The sequence below is a fragment of the Vidua macroura genome, chromosome 15 (assembly GCF_024509145.1).
Source record: "Vidua macroura isolate BioBank_ID:100142 chromosome 15, ASM2450914v1, whole genome shotgun sequence".
In the NCBI taxonomy this organism is placed as follows: Eukaryota; Metazoa; Chordata; class Aves; order Passeriformes; family Viduidae; genus Vidua; species Vidua macroura.
In genome coordinates, this window is record NC_071585.1 from 7,996,938 (window position 1) to 8,005,652 (window position 8,715).

Below are 8,715 nucleotides of genomic sequence, written 5' to 3' on the forward strand. Positions count from 1 at the left end.
CTGCAACTGCTGTTGGCTTGGTCAGTGCCAAGTTCAGTTTGAGGGAAGAGGAGCTGTCAGGAGGGTTCCTTGAGCTGTTTACATACCTTTCTCAAAGCTGCAGTTTAGTCTAAAAAAAAGTTAAATCTGAAAGACTTAATTCTTTATAAAGGAGGTAATTCAGAAATAACACAGGAAATAACACAAAAGAAATTTCAAGACTGACTTTGTATGCTGTGGGTTGACTGCATGGAAACTTAAATGCCTTGAGTCTCTACTGAATTTATGTTAAGTGATTGTTCAGGGATTAAAATTCAGTCCTAAATTTAGGATACTTAGATTTCACCAATGAACCAATCCCAAGCACCTGGGGCAATAGTTGATCCTTGCCACATCTTTAGCCTGGACTGTAAAGGAAGAGAGCTCCTTTAAAGGGTTGTCAGGTTATTTATTATAACCTTGAGAGGACAGTGTGTTATCCTGAGACTTGTTCTTAAACAGCTGCAACACTTATCTAATGATTTAAAAAAAAAAAACTCATGCATACATTTCCAGTCAGATGGATAAACATTTGTCAGAATAAATAGCAGGAAATGTGAAGCAATGCTGATACACTCAGAACCTTCCAGGAATAAACAGACCTGTCTGTTTTTCATCACAAATATGAAATGGCATTTCTCCTCTTTGGGAGTTTATTCTGGGTGCAGCATTTCATGCATAGAACTGTGTAAGATTATTTCTTGGATCATGAACTTTTTTGCACTTACCCCTGTTACTATACAGGCTTCTCCAAGAACAGGAAAGGAGTATGGTCAGAATTTAAAAATACCATTTTGCTCTTCACCTGCCCAGAAGTAATTATGCATTGGGCTGTCCACTGAACCTAATAAAATATCAGTCCTGCCTCAAAGCAAATGGTTCATGCTAATAATGTTTATGATTATCAATATAAATCAGCAAGGGGTTTTAATATGGAAAAAAGTTACTAATATAAAATGATAAATAATTACTTTTAGTTTGTCAACAACCTTTCCGTGGGTTGTGAAATAAATGATTTAGATAGTAAAATACTTTTTTGAGGTGAGTTTATTGACAATCTGAGAGCCTGTAACACGTAAAGGCTTGACCCGAGGGTTTGTCAGACTTCTCTGACTAATCCCCATGAAGTTAGTTGCTGGGCTTTGCTCTTCTGCCTTTGTAATGGTCACACCAAGCTCCATATTTATTGCTACAGTTGAATTTTCTGGTATCTAAAAATATAACAAAACCATTTTTACAGGCCCATTTGTAGGAGACTCAAGAATTACTTACTCTTCACCATACATTGCAGAAATGCAAGTATTTGCAGTTTTAAGTTACTGACACTCAAAACTGTCCTGAGGAATGACCAGTGTCTGTTCTCCAAGCTGCCCTGCTGAGCTCTGCAGCCCAGAATCTCATGATTTCTGACAGGATTCCTTGGCTTGTGCCAGGAATGCTTCTTCACCCGTGTTGGGCTTACTCCCCACGATGGCACATGGCCCCCATTGCTCAGGGATTCATACATTCAAGGGTCCTTCCAGCTTAAGATCAGACACACAATTCATATTTCTGTCCAGTCCAGGCATAGTGTGGCTGTTCTTGTGGCAGGTGTGCAGTTTGCTCCTCCCTCTGCCTCCCTCTTCCTGTTCCTTCACCTGTCCCTGCTGCTGGAGACCATTTGTAGATGGTCCAAGACAATTTAATTGTAAGATCAGAGGGGTAAGAGTTCTGTGCTTGTGTTTGCTGCTTTAGCTGCCTCCAGTGCTGCTGGGAGGCCTCAGCAGGAGTTAACCACCTAAAAAAAATTCCCACTTTCAGGAGTGTTCGGCAGCCCTTGCCAAGTTACTGGCTGTTGGTTACACTGCCTCCCATGTACACTTTGGTCATTCTTTGATGGTTTTGAAGACCTTGGGGGGGAAAGGGGTTAATTTGGGGGGAATTGGCACAAAAACAAAATCCTGTACTTTCAAGGTTTTTTATAGATAAGTTGAAAAAGTGATTTCTGATATGATTTGAAGCAATTCTTGCTTAACTGATTCATTTGTCAAACTGAAGATGTGTGTGATGGGACAATGCCAAACAGCAGTTCCAGGCAGATCTTGGCTGACAAGGTTCATGTCTCTCATGCTTATACTTGTGCAAAATTTTGAGTTTCCAGTTCCAATCTTATGAGAATTCCTTACAAACCCTTGACTGAAATAAGTTGATTAACTGGAGACTCTGACTTTCTCTGTAAGCAGCATCTGTTCCTCAGGAAGCTCAGTTAATATTTCTGCCATGTGGTATTTCCCAGCAAGGGCTGAACAGCCCCACAGATCCAACAGATGCAGAAACAGAGTTAAGCTCAGAAGTGCATGGATGTGAGTGACTCTGGGATGTCTCAGTCCCTCCCTGCCCTTCCTCTGGCACCAGCTGCTCTCCTTTTCCCCCAGGCAGATCCCCAGCACAGAGGAGACACCTCCATCCCTGCATGGCCCTGGTAAGCAGCATGGTCTGTGGAACTGCTTTGATGTATTTCAGGGGGTTGGGGGGCTCAGAACCTCTTCTACCACACCAGTGGGATTTGAGCTTTTTCCTGCTCTGCTCGGGTCTCTTGGGCTTAAGAATCTGCGACCATAACCTGAAGTGACCCTGCCAATGCCCACAAAGCTGGCCTGGGCACAGTTATCTAACACGGGAAATCTGCTCTGGTCAATAGAGCAGGGAACTGGAAATAAACAACTTGCTCCCTTTTGCCCTTAACTTACTGCATGAAAGTGGGAAAACAACTGTGTAGCCCCAAATATGTCCATTGAGGAGCTCTCCTCAGCTCTGTGTCTGAGAAGCATTGAATTCAAAGCACCTTTATATATATAAATATATATATATATTGCAAGTAATTTTGCCTGAATTATATAAGACAATGGTAAAACAAAAGGAATTTGCACATATTCAATAAAAAGGAAACCTTTTCCAGGTTTGTAAGTCAATTGTCATCATTAGATGAAACTAGTAGAATTTCACATGGTGTATCTAGGAAAATTGCTTCTTTCAATGTATATAAAATCAAATTTGAAAAGCAGAGATCAGTTGTAGCATCTTGTATATCCCCTCATAGGACTTTCAGAACTGACACCTTGTGTGCTTCCCATTTTCTGTTCATAACTTCTTGCAACTTTACCACACGAAAAGCATCTTGAAATATGTTCCTGAGTTTTTTTCTATAGTGAAAACCCTTGCAAAAGTTGTTTGGAAATTTCCATTGTGCACGGCTTGCAGGATAAGGTTCTTATTAGCAGGAATGTTTCATAGAAAAGAAAATATGTGCTTCCTAAAATATTAAGTGTAAAATGACTTTCATATCGTTTTGTCATCCCAATGCCTTCTGAAGTTCAGGGAAACTGCAGAATTTAAATGATTAACTGGCATTTCCAGACTCCTGCCCAAACTAACTCTTATCACATCTGAATGTTCTGTTATTAATGAGCCAGGTTTGCTTGAAGCCCTCTGAGACCCTTTTTACTGTTTGATTACTAGAATAATATTTCTTTTCCTTGTGAAAATATGTGCTCAAGTTGCACTGGGAGACAGCCTGATTTATTTTTTCAAAAGCTACATTGATAGAATCACAGGATGGTTTGGGTTGGAAGGGACCTTAAAGATCCCTAGCTTCAGCCAGCCTGCCCCGAGCAGGGACACCTCCCACTAGACCAGCTTGCTCCAGGCTTTGTCCAACCTTGGCCTGGAACTCTTCCAGGGAGGAGGAGTCCATACCCAGAGTCCACATTACAGACACATTGATCACATCCTGCTGGGTCTACACATTTAAAAGCTCCAATGCAGAAAACAAAAGCACACGAGAAAGAAATACATGTTGTCAGTCATTATTCCAAATTAGTGTGTCCTCAAAAGCCAGGCCTTCATGTTCTGTATCTCTGTTGTCCCCTGGCAATTTTTGCTTTAAGCCCTTCCCCACTGCTGGGTTGCAGCTTCATTGCTGTACCTTGGTTTATCTGGGACCATGGCAGAGCTGCCCTGCTCTGGATCTGGAACTTCATCATGTAATGCTCCTTTTTCTTTCACATCTAATGACCACAGGATTTATTTAGCCTCCTGTAACAAAGTCCCATTGTGCTGGAGTGTTGTGAGGGAAAGCAAAGAATCAGCTGCTGCCTTGCTCTGTAACTGCAGTGACAGCCTGCCAGGAGCCCTCCTTGGAATTTATTTCTCTGAGTGCAGAGGAGGTAGGTGATGACAAAAGCAGGCAGCAGCTGGCATTGCTGCTCTTCAGCTGGACCCTTGCCCCAGGGGAACCATCATGTCCCTCTCTTCTTACTTCTCTGGCATTTTACACTGTTTAAAGAAACAAACAGATACCCTTCCTATGGGAGCTGTTTATTTGCACATTGTGCTACTCTTTTAATACCTGTCTGCAAGTGAAGTTCCTGAACACATTTTTTTTAATGTGACAAGTAGTGACAAGTGGTGTTTAAATTCTGGTTTTATAAATACCTGGAAAACAAGAGCGTCCAGCTTCTGATGAATGACACATTCCCTGAGCAAAATGCCCTGATTGTTTCTTGAAAGCTCTCTCTTTTAAAGAGAAGAGTTTTGCCATTCATTTGTGTGGAATCATTATCAAACTGAGTGCATATTTCTGGTAAATCTCTGTTTGATGGTAGAGTTCTGGATACACATCCATGTTCCAGGTACACACCTCTGCAATGAGCTCAGGGATCCCAGGCTGGAGGCACAGGCCCTGATGCTTATGTTTCATGCTCACACTCCTTTTCATACTGAAGGAAGCTCAGCAGCATTCTCCTCTCTTTTCTCTCTCCTTTCTCCTGACATTGACTCAAACTTCACCCAATTCTTCTGATAACTCTTTCAGCTCAATAAACCATCAGGAAACTAAGTAAAAACCCTGATCAGCTTCTGCCAGATCAGCAAACTGAACCAGCTCAGCAGAGTTCAAGTTCTAAAGCTGCAGCAGGGCTGGAAGGGGAGAGAAGGGGTGAAGGCAATCTCTCTCCTTCCAGCAGCAGCTTGGACTCATTTCCATTTAAATGGCTTGAGCAGATTCTGCTCTGAGGCCCAGAGATCACTGGTGATCTATGAGCCATACATAATGAAGTTCAGCTGCTTTGAGAAAAAAATATAAAACTGTGACATTCATTAAAACCACTTATCCAGGCTGGTACAGACCCTTGAATCAGAAAGGGAAAATGTCCCAGTGCTGTGTGATAGGATATTCTCTGAAGATTTTCCAATGGGTTCAAAGAGCCCAGACCCAGCTGGTGTAGTACTTAAATGTGCTCACACCATGGTTTCACACGGAAAACAAAATTTGCTTGGCTAAATATTTGTTTTCTTTTCTAATGAGGCTTCCAGATATGATTTGATGGTTCCCACCTAAAAATCTACCCTTACATATTTTACCAGGGACAAATCATGTAACCTTACTCAGTCAAAACTCTTAGTGAAGATTTACGTGACTAAAAGAAGCCATATCAAGTTAAGGTAGTTTTTTGCAAGTGTACTTTCCCCAGCACATAACTGCTTCCTTCTGCTCCATGCTGCAGCCAAAAACCCTGTTCCTTGCAACTGCTTATAGTGCTGAGAATTGGGAAAGCAGCCTTGGAAGAAGCATGAGGAGAGGAAACTCCCCTAAACTGCTTTGGCTGCAGAACATTTTGTATTAAACCAGGGACTGAAGGAACACGGGGACCTGTCTTTGATCCATGGAACATCAGGATGCCTTAGAACAATAGCACTGACTTTGTTAACCTTTCTTCTATAAACTATTACAAATTAACTAGATAATAGGTGGTGTAAAGAAAAAGAAAAGTTGGTTATGTACTGTTATAAGGTCATGCAGAAGGATTAACTCCTGTAGGAATTATTGGATTCTAGTGAAAAAATAATGAATGTCAGTAATGACACTGACTTAGTTCTCTGTCCTGGTGTGGTTACTAGGGAAGGCAGCCACATCTGTGAAGAGTGGGGTTGATGAGATCTCTCAGGGATATTATTTTGTCCATTAGGCTGCTGTTACTTGGATGGTTTTGGTGGCTAAACCCCAGGATTTTTATTTTTCCTTGATATCAGTGCTGACCTAGTTCTGCAGCGAGTAACTGCACAGCCATCTGTATCCCAGCTGATGCCAAGGAATGAAAATATCCCTGAGAGGTAACAGCCCTCTGGCTGAAGGGAGGTTTAGGGGCAGCATTTGCTATTTGTGATGTTTCCCCTTTGGACTGCACTTTCCAGCACCTGGGAAAAAAGGCTGGGAAGGCAGAAGTGCTGGGAACAGCCCCACAGGGCTCAGGGGGTTTGACCAGCCCTGCCCACAGCTCCTCACTGGGGTTTACTTCATCCTGCCTTGTGGGGTTCAGCCAGTAGTGGTTTGGTGGTTTTGGGACTCTTTGAGAGAAGAGTCAGTCACAGCCATGAGAAATTATTTTGATGTTGAGTTTCTCTGCTGTCCCTGCCTGTACGTATTTCTGTGGTGTGGGCACCGTCCACTGGCAGTAAAGGGGCAGTGGCAGAACGTGGGGTGCCAGTGAAGGGGAAGCAGACATCAGCCCTGCTTGATGGCTGCAGGTTTTATCCAGAATTGTAAATTCCTGCTTCCAGGAGCTGCACATGAGTGCAGGACACATCCCAGCACAGTGCAGATTAGGCAGCAAACCTGTAAAGTAGCATTAAGATGCAAACTTTGGCCTATAATCCTAATTATTGCTTTTCTGCTCTCAAGCAGTTTTGTGCAGTGACCGTGGCAGTGCTCAGAAATGAAAGTTGTGCCGATGGCAACCCCTGACATGGTTATCAGGGGTGTCATGAGATTTTATGGATCTCTGAAAGCAGTAGCTGTAAAAATTCAAGGTTTTCCTGAAAGTCTTAGCTTTCAGTTAAGAAATCCACCATGTATATCAATATTTTGGGGTGTGAAGAAAAGTTTGAAAACACATCAATGTACTCGAAAAGTTTAGGTAGCAAAGGACAAGGAAAATAAACATCAGCTCTGCTGCTTTTATAAAATCCCTTGTATATTTTAAACTCTTGGCCCTGTTTATTATGGTTACCATAAGTTTGTCAATTGCAAACCTAAGCAAACTGTGATTTGTAAATATCCTGAGAATACTTTGGTTATTTCCGAGTGGTGATGAATGGATGGTGGAGCACTCATGGCTGGTGCAGGGCTGAGGTTTTTGCCTTGCTTCTGTCATGTTCTCTGACACTAATGTGTTCTAGTGTTTTTAATTGCCAAGAGCAGCTGTAAATCCTCTCTTTGGGGATGTTCCCATCACATCTCATTCAGTCATTATTAGTCATTAAACATCTTACCCTGTGACTGAATCCAAGGATGGAGCAAAGGGCAATGATTCAGGCCAAATCGACAGTACTTCATGTGAAGGCAGTGGGAAGGTTTAATTGCTAATACTTGTGGCACATGGATTTACTGTGACAGTTGGGGCCCTGAAGGAGCTCCCACCTGCTCCCTGTTAGCTCTGCTCAGTTTCCACGTGTGAGTGTGACTGCTGAGCCCTCCTGGAATCCAGCCTTGCAACAATTTGCCACTGTGAGACACACACCACTAGAGCTGCAGACCAGATGAACATTTAATAACTTCTTTACAAGGCAAATGGTTTGTAAGTGAGGAGGAGCATTTGGAACATGTGATTTATAGTTGGAAATGTTTTATAATTGCTGAATGTTATTATCACACTCACAGTGCTGTGCATTAGTGCGAGTTACTGGTGAAATTTCCACTGGTTTAGAGCTCAGGTTGGGTGACACTGTGGTGATGGGGCTGTTTTCCCAAGGCTTTGCAGTTTTGCAGTTTCAGGTGATCTGCTGACACTCTGCACCTTGCAGAGGTTTTCAGCACCCTCAGGTTATGCAGGGATTGTGTTTGTTTTCAAGTTTCCCACAGTTTTTAATGGGTTTATCCTGAGAACAGCGTGGTAAGAAGAGTGTTCATCCCCAGTTAACATACAAGAGACACTTCATTGAAGGACCCTTGAACTTGGGTGTCTGCATAGCTGTCTCACAGACACAAGTCAGGCACTGTGCTGTGTCTGGAAAAGTCTGGGCTGCTCTGATGTGTTGAAATGTCTTTAAAAATCTCCTGATACATATGAGGGCCAAACCTTTCAAAGACGTGTGACGAATCCCAGAGCCAAACCAAACTCCCCAGAGTGAATAACTGCTGCAGGGTTCAGCTGTTCGAGTCCTGGGAGAGGCAGGAGCTGCTGAATTAACTCTCTGCGGGGCAGGGTGGAATGATGGCTTTGACTTCCTCTATTTTCTCACGTGGTATGCTGGAACCTGGATTATTCCTGTAGGACTGAGTACAGGCTTGTCTGCAGCACTGTCCCAAACCAGTCCTTCTCTGAAAGACCTGCACAAATGTTTCACTGGCAGAAGGAACGTACAAAAGCTCCTGTGCAGAGGAGGCACCACTGGAGTTGCCAGCTCTGCCCCCAGACCAGAGTTCTGCTCATCACTTGGCAGGAGAATTGCTCAGGTTTGCCTTTTTCCCCCAGTGCAGGACTTTTTTTTCCTTCTTATTTCTCGGACTGCTGGAAATGTCCCCTTACCTCCTGCTGCAGAACACTTGATCAGACACCAAGTCACTGCTGTGTGAAAATATGATTAAATGCAATGACTAAACACTGAGTTAGTTACTGAGTAACTTCTCAGGAGCCCTTCTCCATACCTGGCGAGTTACTG